This window comes from Thermobia domestica, chromosome 2, assembly GCF_964235325.1.
Source record: "Thermobia domestica chromosome 2, izTheDome1.hap1.1, whole genome shotgun sequence".
Lineage (NCBI taxonomy): Eukaryota > Metazoa > Arthropoda > Insecta > Zygentoma > Lepismatidae > Thermobia > Thermobia domestica.
Window position 1 is genome coordinate 53795222 of NC_137455.1, and position 14897 is coordinate 53810118.

Sequence of the window (14897 nt, forward strand, 5' to 3'; positions counted from 1 at the left end):
AATGGTTTGAAATATTAATTTGACACGAAAACCCTCTTGTGTACAGCAAAACTGAAAATTATATTCCTATAATGAAAAATATAATTTGCGTTTGTATATAAAAGCTGCTTTTCACGTAATTTGGAACATAATCTCCCAAAACGTTTATTAAAAACCACGGCACTACACCCTCTCTCCTAAGTTTTTTTTTCCACCTTCTCATAGCTTGGGAAAATAATATTCCTACGTTAGGAGGGTAATGGTATAAAATTTGAGATTAGACTGTATATGCACACCCTTCAACTAAGTAAGCTGTATGTTTTATGTTCTTACATGGAAGGATATATATATATATGGAGAGAGAGACAGAGGAAAGAAGTGTAGTAGGTTGGGGGAGTACTTTAGCCATCACACATTTCGAAAAGGATTATCAGTTTCTCCAATTAATTCAACAAGTTTCATAATGTTTATCTGGATGGATTTTATATACCTATCTTGTTCTTTTATCCTTTTGCTTCCTCTTTTTCTAACTGAAAAATGCCCCATCCTCATTAGCAATGTAATCTCTCTCTCTCTCTCTTTTTTTTTTTAATATTCAACACGGACAGCTTTCAAATATATATATATATGTATATATATATATATATATATATATATATATATATATATATATATATATATATATATATATATATATATAGAGTGAGGCAAAAAGAAGTCAACATTAAATGGGTGTTCTTTCTGTTTCGCAGAATAAACCATGCGTGCCGATATTCCATTTAAGAACGAAAGAAAATAGCTACCTGGATGGAGGTTTTTAAGTCTCCAAGCATCGTACAAGATGCACGGGAAACAGTGGTAGCAAGAGATCTGTCCAAACTGAAGAGAATACCATCCTCGTCCAGGAAGCGATGGTAGCCAGCCCAACCAAGTCCTGGTGAAGACTTACTCTAGAGAGTAACATTTCTCAATGATCAGTGGTTAGAATTTTACACCGTGATTTACGAATGAAGACATACCATTTGCAGATTGTACAGTATCTCACACGTTCGGTGAACGTTGGATTGCTAGAGGTGGTCCTCTACCATGGCAAGCACGTTCTCCCGACCTGACGCCATGTGATTTTTGGTTGTGGGGCATTGTCAAGGATGGTGTGCATGCCAGCAAACCTAGCAACTTGGACGACCTGAAGCACCGCATGACTCAGGTCATCGCTGCTATCCGTGTCCAAATGGCCCAGATGGCCACCATAGCCACCTAGTTACACAGATAGTTGTGCTTCCACCTGTTTTCTTTATCTGTTATTCTTGTGTCTTAGCATATATGAACATAAAATGGCAGAACTGTTGCCTGTGTTACTGTTGTCAGACGATTCACAGGTTTACAATATTATTGTGACCGATTACTGAAAACATAGAACATCATTCATTACTTGGCAGAAGTGCCAAAGATATTTTGTAAATCTTTACTCATATTAAACGATAAATACCAATGCAAATTCTCCCAGGTAGTAACTAGTTATTTTCGATATGCTTGGAAGGCGATGTCTTTGTGCTGAATTGACACACAAGTAACACGCTAAAGTGGTAGTCATTTTGTGTTATTTCAACACCTCATTTTTTACAGTACGGTAGTTTAATTTCGCTGGAGTGAAGACCCTTAAGTTTCGTTTCACAATACGAAACCATTATGGACTCCCGAACTATGACATTACAATCTACCACTTCTAGATGAAGCCTATTCTGGGGGACTCTGAATCCATATAAAAACGAAAACATTCCTCGTTGTCTCTTACTGGTTTTGTTTTATGGGGATTAAAGCTAACTAACTCTATGGCCTATGGAACCCAGAAGTTCAATGCCGCGTTCACAAAAGCTCTCCACTGACTTCTATCCTTAGCCAACTGGATCCAGTTTCTACTTTGTATTCCTATTTCTGCGAGATCCAACTTAATATTGTCCTCCCATCTGCGCCTAGGTCTTCCTAGTCGTCGAATTCCGGTTGGTCTTCCAGCTAAGATTTTGAAAGCGTTCCTACTTTCTTCCATCCTGGCTACATGACATGTCCACCTGTCTCTCCTAGGTTTGATGACTCTAACAATGTTAAGTAAACCGTATAAGTTATGCAGTTCCTCGTTATGAAATTTCCGCCATTCCCCATACCCGTTCCTCTTGGGTCCGAATATTCGTCTCAGGATCTTGTTCTTAAATATTTTCAATCTATGTTCTTCCTTCCGAGTAAGCGATCATGTTTCGCAACCATACAGAACAACAACTAGCATGATTATCGTTTTATACATTTTAAGCTTCAGATTCCTCGACAGAATTCGCGACAACAAGAGATTTTGAACTAAATAATAACACGAATTTCCTGCTTTTAGTCGACATTTAATTTCTTCGTTCTATGGGGATTTAATCTTGAAAATCTAGATGATTAAATCTATCTTTTCCAATTTCAATATTGATAATGAGAAGATGGAACCTATCCTTGGGACTCTCAATCCAAATTAAGAAAATAAAATCACCCTATCTGTTACCACTTTTGCTTTATAGTCTATGGGGACAGGGGCGCCAACTCCGAGGGTGCTCCTCTGCTCGACATCCCTACAATTTTTGTGGGGGTGCTCAGCACTTACACAGACACACACACAAAAAAAGAGAGAGAATAAAAATAAGAAAAGAGGACAAAAGAACAGAAAAGAAGAAAAGAAAGAGTAATCATGCATGTTCACTAGGCAGAAGCGATAAATAAATTGAATCTCGAAAATTAATCAATATTTTCATCGAAAGACCGACTATTCGATGAAATATTTTCTTTATAAGTAAGATGAGAAATAGAAATACCGCGAAGACCTTAATTTTTGACATGGACGCAAGTCTTTCATTTTAATTTCCTTCATTTTATGTATTCTCATTATACAACACAGTGCACTTAAGTTTTGCTCTATTTAACTAACATTATTCAGCCCCCCCTTTTTTTTTAAAAAAAAAAAAAAAAGCAGTAAATCCAAAATTAGCGTTCAAAATGATGCGACGAGAACTAAAATCGGGTGTTTTTATGCCGGCATACTCTAATTCAATACTCTAAGCCGGCATACTCCAATTTCACACTATTTTCTACTGTGAAAAACAAAATCAATCTAAAACACCTAAAATCTAACTTTTAGAAGGGTACATTTCCAAATTTTCCGGCCATCAACTCTCCGCTAAATCAGACTTCAGGCCAGACACGTACGACGCAGGAATTTATTTGGGGTGGGGTCCAGATTCAATATGAGGATTATTGTAAAAATCACCCCTAAAGCTAGTCTAAATTTACAGAAAATTTCGTGTTTCGGAGGATCCGGATTCCCAGGACAAACTCGCCCTCTGTGTACGTTCCAGCTCCAGATTCCCCGGTTCTAGACTATGAATCAGAAACACTCCCACTGATTTTCAAAACCCAGCGCTCTAATATAGGAATCAACACTGAAACCGAAATTGGTATAGATCTCTGCAGATTCCAATTTAACTAAAGGAGTAAAACCAGAGATGGTTTATCTACCCTTGTGATGTTTAATCCAATATATGAACAATCCTCGACATCTCTTAAAACTTCTATTCTGATACGTCAATGGACGGGTGTACCTAGGTAGTTAATAAGAGTTTCCATATCTATGTAAGTTGGTTGAATTGATGTTTAGCGTCCTTTTCAATACCGAGACTATATGAAACGTGGACCCACAAGCTAATGTGCAATCTGAACCATATGAGATCCCACCGGAAACTGAACTCAGGACTTTAGGAGTTTACCCTAACATACTCGTAAAGCCACGAAGGAGCTCTTTTCATATTCGTATGTATGCATATAGCAAAGTTTGGATGTGTAAAAGGATAAGGTCAGGGGGTAAAAGTGAGGAGGAACGCGTGGGACGTCCTTGTCCCACTTTCAAATATATCTATGGCGTCCCTCCACTTCCTAAAAAATTACAATGAGCAAAGATAAGCACGGGGGACGGCCTGATGTTACGGGTACCCCTACCTTTTCAGACCCACTTCTACCTCTGGATAAGATAACATACAGCTTTCTACCAATTTATCAGGTAAACTCTGGACGATTCTCAAATAAGAAGTCGGTAAAAATTAGTACGTAGTAGTAAACACGGAAGCAGTGGTGTACGCAAGGGAGGGTTCCGTAGTTTAACCACCCATGAGCAAGATATTATGTAAAATAAAGATTTACTATATAAGATATGTATACATACAAACACGTCAAAATTTATGTGAACTTAGGAGGCTGACCTCCCCCCTGACAAAGTTGTGTACGCTACTCTATGGAGGCCTCACAGGTTCCGTACTTGAAATTAAAAAAAAAAAGTTATTGAACCGAATTTACTCGTAAATACCTTATTTACTAGCACTTACCTGTCAATAAACGATGTCACACACAGAAATAATGATACTCTTAGAAACAACACTTAAGGAATTTAAACTTGTTAAGGAAACATTGCACACAGCAAGTAAAATATAAAATATATAAGCCTACTGCCACACACAGACACACACACACCTTACTATTGGAACACCCCCAAACAACAGAGCAGATCACCTCTTAAACACGATCATAAATAGTCAGTGTACAAAAGGCCTTGCTAACCTCACTACGTTCCCAGATATTATGCACTCCAATGAGCGAACACTTCCCCACCTCCCCCTATATTTTTCCCCATTCTGTGGATGTCGCGTCCAGTCCACAGTCCTTCTTCAATCTCGCCAGCTTTTGAAAACGAACGGACCTAAAGCAGCAGAAAGTACATTAATACGGCTAATGGTCCATTTCTAAAAACCTGAAGCCTCCCTCCCTCGGCACAGCCCTCAGAGAAAGAGAATAGGGAAAAAAACATATATAGGGTACATAGGGGCAGATAGGGCAAAGGGGGCAAAAAGAGACAAGAGTTGAATGAATTTGGAAGGGGTGGGGTGGGTGAGAAACGAAGAGAAAAAAAAATAGGTAGCCAGAGAGTGTGAGACCAAGCCACTAAAATGGGGAAAAGGGAAGGGGGTAGATATTTACAAACCCTCAATTACCGGTGCTGGTATGGACCGTGTCAGACCAACAATACCGACCAAATGACAAATGAAATACGCAAATGAAGAATTGTCGCCTCATGAATGGGGAGTAATCTGGCGCTGTTTAGTGCGTGGTGCAAAGGAGATTGTGGAAAAAGAGAGAGGAGAGGGGTGGAAAAAGAGAATAGAAAGGGTACAGCACTATTTCCTCCTCTCGCACCTTCCTTTTTGCTCTCTTTCTCTTCTCTCTCAGTAGAGTTGGGCCCGTAATGAGAGATATTGTGCGTTGTTAGCCGGTTCCGAAAAAGGATCCTCCGCACTACGCATGCGCAAACGAATCACCACGGACTTTTTTTTTTCTTTTCCCTTTCCGCCCGCCACCTTCAGGAGGACGTCTTCTTGCCTTGCTTGTTTTCTTCCTTCTGTGAAACAAACGTCTTGTTGTTGTACTCGTTAAAAGATATATATATTTAATATTAAATGAAACGGCCCCTTCTTTGTTATCAATTTCATAAGGTTTAGATGACATCTTCGTTTTAAAACACACAAAAACTTAAACTCTTTTTTTTTCTTTCTTTTGCGTTTCTTAAGCGAAATTTTCTTTCACACTATTTAACTACTTATATAGCTTCATTAAAAGTTTACAGTACTTCATTCAGAACCAACTCGCCTGATTTTTTCTTCTTCTTCTCTCTCTCTATTCCACGCGATAATTGTTTTTGATTACTTTGAGAAGTCAAAAAACTTCCTTGCTACAGAAAGGACACACACATACATATTATGTTATTGCAACAAAGCAAGGCAAGAAACTTCAAATATGTTCCAAACAGGAGCGTCATTTCAGATTTTGCTTGGGGGGGGGGGGGCAAGACCCCTTGATAACAGTAAAATTTCACGTTTTTCACTCATTTACTACTATTCTATTGATAAAATCTATATAAATCTCAAACCTAGGGGGGGCAATTGCCCCTCTCTGCCCCCCTAAATGACGCCCCTGGTTCCAAACCGACCAGGTTCTCCCGTTTCCTCCTAGTTTTTTCACTGCGCCAGTATCATCCATCTCATTGGCACAATCTCCTTTGGCCTCGGTACATAATCTTTAAAGTCAAAAACAAAACAAAACAAGTGTAGTCGCTAACACTCTCGTCTTTGGTCTGCGCGGTCCCGGGTTCGATTCCCAGTGGGGACACGGTTGTAAATGTGTACAAGCTTTTCATGCCAGCCATCCTGAATGAGGTTTCTTTGGGTTTTCCTCATTTACACCAGGTAAATGCCGGGAAGATAGCCTAACATACAGCTACGTGACGGGTCAATGTGGCCATAGATGCCGATAGGCCAGAAATTTAATTCCGAATCCTTTAAAAAAAAAAAAAAAATCCATAAAAGTTACTCTCATTTGATCGAAGAGTTACACAAATACAGTAGCCAATGATTGGTCCTACTCACTTGTTACTAATATTTTGCTTTTACATACAATATTAATAATGTGTAGACAAAATTAAGCAAGTGGTAGCTTTAAGTTGTACCACATTATATGCATCGTAGTACACAAACACACACACACACATACTGGAATATCAAAACCCCGTTCTACATAAAACGTTCTTGATTTCTTTCACGAGACGCTTTTAATTTGCCCGAGGCTGCGTTGTTTTCGTTTATTGCTGGTGAGGAATTCAGTCGATCGGACGGGGATACAGGGTCAAAGAAAGAAGTGTTGCTATCTAAAAATACAGAAAATGTGTATAATACAGTTAAGAATGTAACTGTGGAATTGGGAAAGTGGGGGATGCTTCCCTCTCATTACCAATTTTGTTCAATTACTTTTCCATTCAAAAAAAAAAAAAAAAAAATCGAAGTGAATTTTGACAATGAAATCAATTAATTAAAACGCAAAAAAGGAAATGAAATCTTTGAGTTTTACGTCCCACAGTTATGCCGGTTAGGCTAAAGGAGACGGTGATGATGAGAGATGCACTAAATGGTGGAATGAAGAAGGTGGGAGGAAACGGGAGAACCCCGAGAAAACCCACGCACACGGTGTTTGTCCACCAAAAAGTTTACTTGGCGGGAGCAGGATATGAACCCGGGACCCCAAGCACCAGAGGTGAACGCTCTACCACTGAGTAATTAAAACGAAATCGTAACTATATAGGCTTTATATTTAAGATATGAGAATTGTGGACCTTGGGTGCAATAGCGCTCTAATCAGCTCCTACACTTCTAGGTCTAAAGTAGTTTTGAAAAATGATAATTTTGTTCCTTTCAGGCGCGCACCCAAAAATTTTTGTTGGGAGGGATCCAAGCCTTGGGTGGGTGGGTTCAATACTATAAGCCACTACGTTTATGTAATATTGGGCGAGTATTATTCTATATCTGAAAAGATGATAAGTAACTGTAACATACTTCCACCTATATTTTCAGAAAAAAAATGACAAAACTAGATTATTTTTATAAGAGAAAGAGTATGAATGAAGTGTAAAATCAAATTTTCATATGCTACAACCATCATTTCCCTGTTAATCAACTGTTGTTTTTATTGAGAAAGTGTACAAATGTATGTTGAAGTTTTTGTTTGTGTGTTTTTAGGGAGTTCGGTGGGTGCCCCTGGTTCCTTGTTATTGTGTTATCTACATACTATATTAGTTGGCAAAGCAGTGAGAACGTTTGCAATTGGCTCCACTGGTACCAAATTCGACGGAGCAGAGACATCTAGCGTCGAAAGACATAGCCATTATTTCATTTTCACATTTATTTATCCATTCATTCCTAAGTTTTGTGGGTTCCACATCGCCTGTAACTTTCTTGTAGTCGAATGTGGGTCCCTGGTATAAACGCTCGAGTGTCTCCCATAGGTGGTAACATATTTACTCTACTTTTTCACTTACTTTGTAAGGAGTGACGAACTCCACTCAACTCCGATATATTAAACTTTGTCCAAAGACAAGCTGAATATATCGGGTGTTCTAAAAATGCCGCCCACGGTCCACAAAGCATTATTTTACAAGTCAAAATAAAGCCAAAAATATACATATTTGTATACCTTTCGAGTCCTCGTCTGAAGACGCAAATTGCACTATGAGGCAACGTCGCAAATAAAGTACCATAGATTATATCTACCAATCTATCAAATGGTTATATCAATTCTTTCCAGATGACAGTTAAAGTCGATATTAATTAACATTAGCATCAATTACTAGTGTAGCAATCGATTCAACTGCTTATTATACTCGTAAAATAATGCTAATGGCTCCAAGTTAATCTGCGACGCTGCCACATTGTGACATTTTGAATCTCCATAGCGTCTGAAGGAGGCTCCGGAGGGCATTTCATCTTAGAACATTTTCGCTTTATTTTGACCTGTAGAGTAATGCTCTGTGGTCCGTGGGCGCCATTTTTAGAACACCCGATATATTCAGAGGATAATTCGTGCAGTTTTTAATAATCTTGTTTTATTCCATGTCGAAACCATTTAATTATCAATAAAATTAATGTCCTTGTCCCTTTTTTTTTAAATTTCAGAACTTATGAGAATCTTTCTGCATTACAAAGCGTCTAGAAAAGAGTGTGATATATCAACATTGAAACCATATTTATGCAGTTACAGTACGAACCTTTGGTGTGGGATATTCCGGGTTCAATTTCCGGTGGGAGCTCATGTAGTTCGGATTCCACGCCTCTTCAGAAGCATGCTCCCAAAGAGAAACTTTTCCAATAATGAAAGAAAAAAGATATTTTTAAAAAGGTGCATGGATTACCGTAGTCTCTAATAGTTGATTCAATTTGTTTTGAGGCAAAATTTCGAAATCAATTTGTTGATTTTGACTGAATTATTGCAAGTAATATCATCTCCCACCACAATACACTGGAAAGGAAGGGAAAAAATGAAAATGAAATCTTTAAGTTTCACGTCCGACGGTTATTGCCGGATCGACTAAAGGAGACGGTGATGATGAGAAATGAATGAAATTGTGGAATGAAGAAAGTGAGAGGAAAAGGGAGAACCTCGAGAAAACCCACGATCACGGCGTTTGTCCACCGCAAAGCTTACTTGGCTTGAGCTGGGATCTAACCACGGAAACCATGCGCCAGCAGTGAACGCTCTACCACTAAGGCACCACGGCTCTCATTCCAACTATCCTTATTGATACAGTGAAACTTTCCTCAACAGATTTTTTCTATAACTGTCATCTCCATAATATAAACAATTGTTTTGTCCTAACAAAAATATATGTATTATTACGATATCTTGAACGAAATTAAAAAAGCCAGTAGTATGTCCAAGAAGTATATGCAGAACACATTCTCTTCCCTGATAAATTCGCCTCTCTTATCCTTGTGATTTACACCTTTCCCTGCAACTTCAAATACAGTACAAAAAAGTCATCTGTTTCACGGTAAAATTTCGACTAGAAATATTTTTCGTTTTGATATTAGCGTATAGCTCTACATTTATAATTAATGTTTTACCTTGTATGCTACTCGTACAATTACCGCATACGCTGTGAATAATCTAAATCTGTGTAACGTTTCTGCAATAGACAGCTACCATTTACGTACAAATAATATTGTTCAATGGGTATCGTTATTAAGAGGCTTCACTGTATTAACAATATTACTTCTGGTTTTCCTCAGCCGCACCAAATGCATGCTGTGACAAGCAATCATAGTTCAGTAGTTTTCTCAATGCTAATGAAAAGAAACGAAAAGAAACTTTATTGTCATTAATGTACAATCCTGGCATTTCCCTGAGTGACACAATTCTCATATTTCTCAGTGAAGCAAAATCCTGATATTTCACTGTGTGGCACAATGCTGCTGATATTTCTCTGTGTAACACAATTCTGGCATTTCTCTAGTATATGTGACACAATTCTCATATTTCTCTGTGTAACAAAATCTTGATATTTCACTGTGTGACACAATCCTGACATTTTCCTGTGTGACACAATCCTCATATTTCTCTGAATAACAAAATCCTGATATTTAACTGTGTGGCATAATGTTGACAGTTTTCTGTGTGACACAATCTTCATATTTCTTTGTGTAACAAAATTTTGATATTTTACTGTATGGCACAATGATGACATTTCTCTGTGTGACATAATCCTGACATTTCCCTGCGTGACACAATCCCCGTATTTCTCTGTGTAACAAAATATTGATGTTTCACTGTATGACACAATGCTGACATTTTTCTGTGTGACACAATCCTGACATTTCGCTGTGTGACACAATCCTCATATTTCTCTGAATAACAAAATCCTGATATTTCACTGTGTGGCACATTGCTGACATTTCTCTGTGTGACAAAATCCTGACATTTCCTTTATGACAAGCAAAAATCTTCCGTTAGAACAGCAACCAACATGGATTGAAACCGATTACGATACAATTAATTAGACCTTAAGACAGCTTTATCGAAAACTGCATTTATTGGCATCTCTCTCCATCCCCCATTTGTTCGTGTTGATCTCTGTATGCCAAACCAACCAGATTACCAAACGCACGTGGATAAAGAAAATCAGAGAGGTATTCGAGAGAGTTCATATATACACACAAGTTGCTTCCAAACTCACCTCACAGCTGCCAAGTGCCAAGTGTATCCAACCTCAGGACAGGAAGAAAAGCGATTTATCAAGCGCAAAAGAGCATGTAATGACGCAAACATTAATCAGTTTACTAGTTAACAAGAGTGCTGACATAACCACTGTCCGAAACTACCCACGCTGTTCCTTCATTCTTCTTCAAGGAAGGACCTTTCAGAAGGAGAGTTAGAGACATGATGTTTGGAAATATTTTGGCAACTGCTAAAGGTATGCTTAACTCTTCAATCAGTGTCGGAAGCTAATATAACATCGAGAAATGGCTAGAGTTGTTCGGTTGCAACAATTTTATTTTAGGATGTTGAAAAAAAATGGACCCAGTTTGTCTCAAAAATGACTAAGAAAATTGATTTATCAATTTGAAAATAATAAATATAATGTAGACATTTATATTTAAGATATCAGAAAGAGTGGAGCTAACGGAGTTGTAACCTTAGTACGAAATGCATATAGTTCGTTCGTCAGAACTCCAGTCGTAATAAGCAGTCACCAGTACAACTGGGTATACCACTAAACGAGTAGAGAAAGGGTAAGATGACCAATTTCTCTCTCCTCTCAGTTCAAGAAGATAAAAAAAATTCAAGAAGAGATTGAAAATTAGGTTTTGGGATTCCATATATGAAAGAAAAAAGCAATTATTGCTTCATCATACATTTGTGCATTATTATTATTTCTCCCGTATAAGGACTTCTGACATTCAAGAAGCCAGATTTTTGATATAGTTATATTAGTGGATACTTAGTTACAACGAACTGTTCTGCATAATCATGATTTCTATGTTCTACCACGATTTCTATGTTCTATTCATCTGTGGCCCTAGATTAAGGTACCATAATATACAGCATTTGTGATACCACTACTCGCATAAATTGCTGCATCTATGCAACCCTTTCTTTTAGTTTTTGGATAAAAAATTCCAATATATTTCAATCAAAAATTTTCTTGTAGGCCTTATATCTGGAGAACTAAATACAGTGTAGCCAAACCCAAACTATCACTTAACTCAGTATGATGTGCTTATTCCGTTGAAAATGCGAAAACTCGGTTTAGGAATCGTTCAAAAATGTTGTGGTCCCTAATTCAAAAACTAATTATTGGCCAAGATCTCAATCTTTTGATCCATTTTTTTTATCATTCCTACAATTCTTGTCCTATTATTTATGTATATGTTTCGTAGGTTTCTCCCATACTAAATTGCACTACATCATCACTATATTTTTTCTCCTTAGTGTACTAGGAATGGAAGTTCGAACCAATAAGTTTGATATTTCCAGTTTTAAAGAGCACAAAGTATACTGAGCACTTAATCCGTTTGTTTCTGATATATCAGACGATTCCAAGAATAAAATCTTCACATGATCGAAAATTACCTTGCTTTTCTTTCTACATTCTTGGACATAAGAAATAAATTCTTGATAACTCTTACATTTAATTATACTGCTACTAAAGGTAATTATATTACCAAATTTAGTAAACATTTCCAAACTTCTAGCTAAAAAACTTAATCAATAATTTTTACAATTTTAATTAATTATAAATACAGTTTTAGTCCATACGAAACTAGTTTAATCACTTAGAAATAAGGACATTTAAACACTAAATGTAATTTTAAATAATAATTAGTAAACAATTTTGATCACTAATGAATGAATTTTCAGAAATAAAATTTTTATTTTTTCTACTTATTTTAGTCAATGTCCAATACAAATTTTATTTGACATAAAGATTTATTTAGTTTAACGTCCTTCGTTTATGTCCTTTCGACAAAAGGAGACGGAATATATATACGAATACACTTTTAGTGAATAGTAATACCCTTTTTTAGTCACTAATTAAAAACAAGTTTCGTCATTAATTAATACAATACTTGACTAATTAAATGCAAACAAATAATGAACAATTTGAGTAATTTTAGTTAACAAAAAAAGGGAATTTTTTATTAAATAATGGAAACAAAATTTTTAGTGAACAAAATTTAAACACTTTATAATGAACATGGACGAAATGTAGCTATGTATATATGAGCAAAGCACTTCTTCAGTTGTAGGCACTTGAACCCTCCCGAGTTGTTGAGAACGTCGAGTGGTGGAAATGGAAGCTAACGAGGAGAGAAGAGAATTATTAATTAAGCAGACGACTAATCAACGCTGCAGTACCAACTGTTCTCCGAATTGTTGTTGTTCCGGCTGCAAAATTTTGCCAACGGTGGAAAGGAAAGAATAATGGTTACCCTCTTGCTATAGTAGGAGAAACGGAGAGACGGGAACACTTCCCTCGCAAAAGCATACATATGCACTATATATATATATATATATATATATATATATATATATATATATATATATATATATATATATATATATATATATATGTTTTTGTAATTGTTATATCTCATAAAGGCTTTCGTAAATTGTAACTAAGTTTATGATTTAAAGCATAATGAGATAAATTAAATGCGTTACGTAATGAGATAGATCAAATGCACTACAAAGTGGATAGGTTAACTATCTCCTCTGTGGCTTAATGAACTCGAAGGTCCATCGCCACAGAAACCAAAAATTTTAATTGATTTATATTTATATTAAGCCAACCTACGTGGGTCGTTCGGTAAAATAAAAATGTATTTTTTACGGTACACTTGTAAACTAAACATACATATGTAGGTGGATTCTTGCTCGCCTCCCAACGTATTTCCCATTGAGATTCAGGCATTTCTCTCACCGTTGCATCAATTTGCCAAACTCTTTGAAAAAAAAAATCAGGACTTTATCTATTTTGTATTCTCTCTTATTTCACTTCACTTCTTCATCACCAGTTGGCAGAAGACCAGGTCGCTTATGTCGAACCTGAAGTCCTCTTCAGAGAAAAGCAGTTCCACATAAGCGACCTGGTCTCTTCTTGTTGACGATAACGCCCACATCCACTCAGCACGCAAACAAGACACAAAATTGAAGAATTAGGGTTGGTAAGGGCTGTCCCACTCTCCATACAGTCCCAACTTAACGCCGAGTTACTTCCATTTTTCTCCGGTGTTAAAGACCGCATAGGAGGTGAACGTATCGGAACAGATGAAAAATGAAGCGAAATGTGAGGAGAGTACTAAATAGTCAAAGCTCTGATTTTTTGCAAAGGTTTTGTACAAATTGCGCAAGGTGAGATAAATGCCTGAATCTCAAGGGTATTATGTGGAGAGGTGAAGAAAGACTCACTTACACATGTATAGTTTGCAAATGTATATTAAAAATATATTTTTACAGTTTTGGGAAAGTTATATATTCAACAAGTCACGTACCATAGATTGTTATATCCATCTTCATAAATGGTGTTGCCCACAAAATAAGAATTTCTGTCTCGTCTCGATTCTTTTCATCTCGTCTTTGTAAATTCGAGACGAGACGGTTCGAGAAATTTCACAAGTCTCGTAAGCAATCCTAGTTCACTCAGATCTTAGACGTCAAATATTGATTTGGTGTTACCTTATAAATAGTACGAAAACTATACATTGATAAAGATACAAGCGTAATGGTCATTTACCAATATTTAAAAATTCGAAAGTCATTATAGAGTACACTCCAATGTTCATACCCTCCGTGAACCTCTCGTTACGTGGAAGAATTCTGTTAACTTTTAGAGCGAATTAACAAAATAAAATGCTCTCTCACTAGGCATCGAACACGAGACCCCGGGCAACATAGGCGCTTGCGCTAGCCATCGTGCAAAAAAGTAACATACAGTATTGGGGTTGTTTGATTAAGAATGTATTATCCCTTTCCTATATCTAGGATACATTATTGAAAGTGGAATCTGAATCATTATTCGGGTTTCATCCAAGGCTTGATACACCCAATGAAAATTGAACCCACGGACAAATGTACAAAAAGCACATCAATTATAAACTTAGCTGGGAAGGAATATTCGGCCTACACTCGTTCTGTAGTCAAGAATGAACTAAAAATTATAAATAAGGAAATGTTACGCTGTTATATGATATTACTTACACATTTTTAAGTTCTAACAATTTATTTCGAGACTATCGAGGCGAGATCGAGACTTGGCTCTCGAGACCAAGACGACGATTTTCGATTGGAGACGAGACCCAGGAATGGTTCTGATCTGAAAGAGCAATTCGACGCCATTTTCAATCTGCTAACTTGTACTCGTCGGTATTTCTATTATTTTGAAAACCATCTGTGTATATATATGTATATATACACAGATGGTTATCAAAATAATAGGGAGAAAGAGAGAGAGAGACTTGAAATCG

General features: G+C 36.9%; 1 protein-coding gene across 3 annotated transcripts in view; it reads right to left on the minus strand.

Moving 5' to 3' along the window:
* LOC145672189 (LIM domain transcription factor LMO4) overlaps window positions 1-14897 on the minus strand; it is a 565777-nt gene that overhangs the window by 206117 nt on the left and 344763 nt on the right. The window contains exon 1 of one of the 3 annotated variants that reach the window (XM_081741535.1): window positions 4528-4645. The exons of 1 other annotated variant lie outside the window; for it this stretch is intronic. The gene's annotated coding sequence lies outside the window, so the exon portion shown is untranslated. One more of the 3 variants, XM_081741533.1, reaches the window with a different exon arrangement.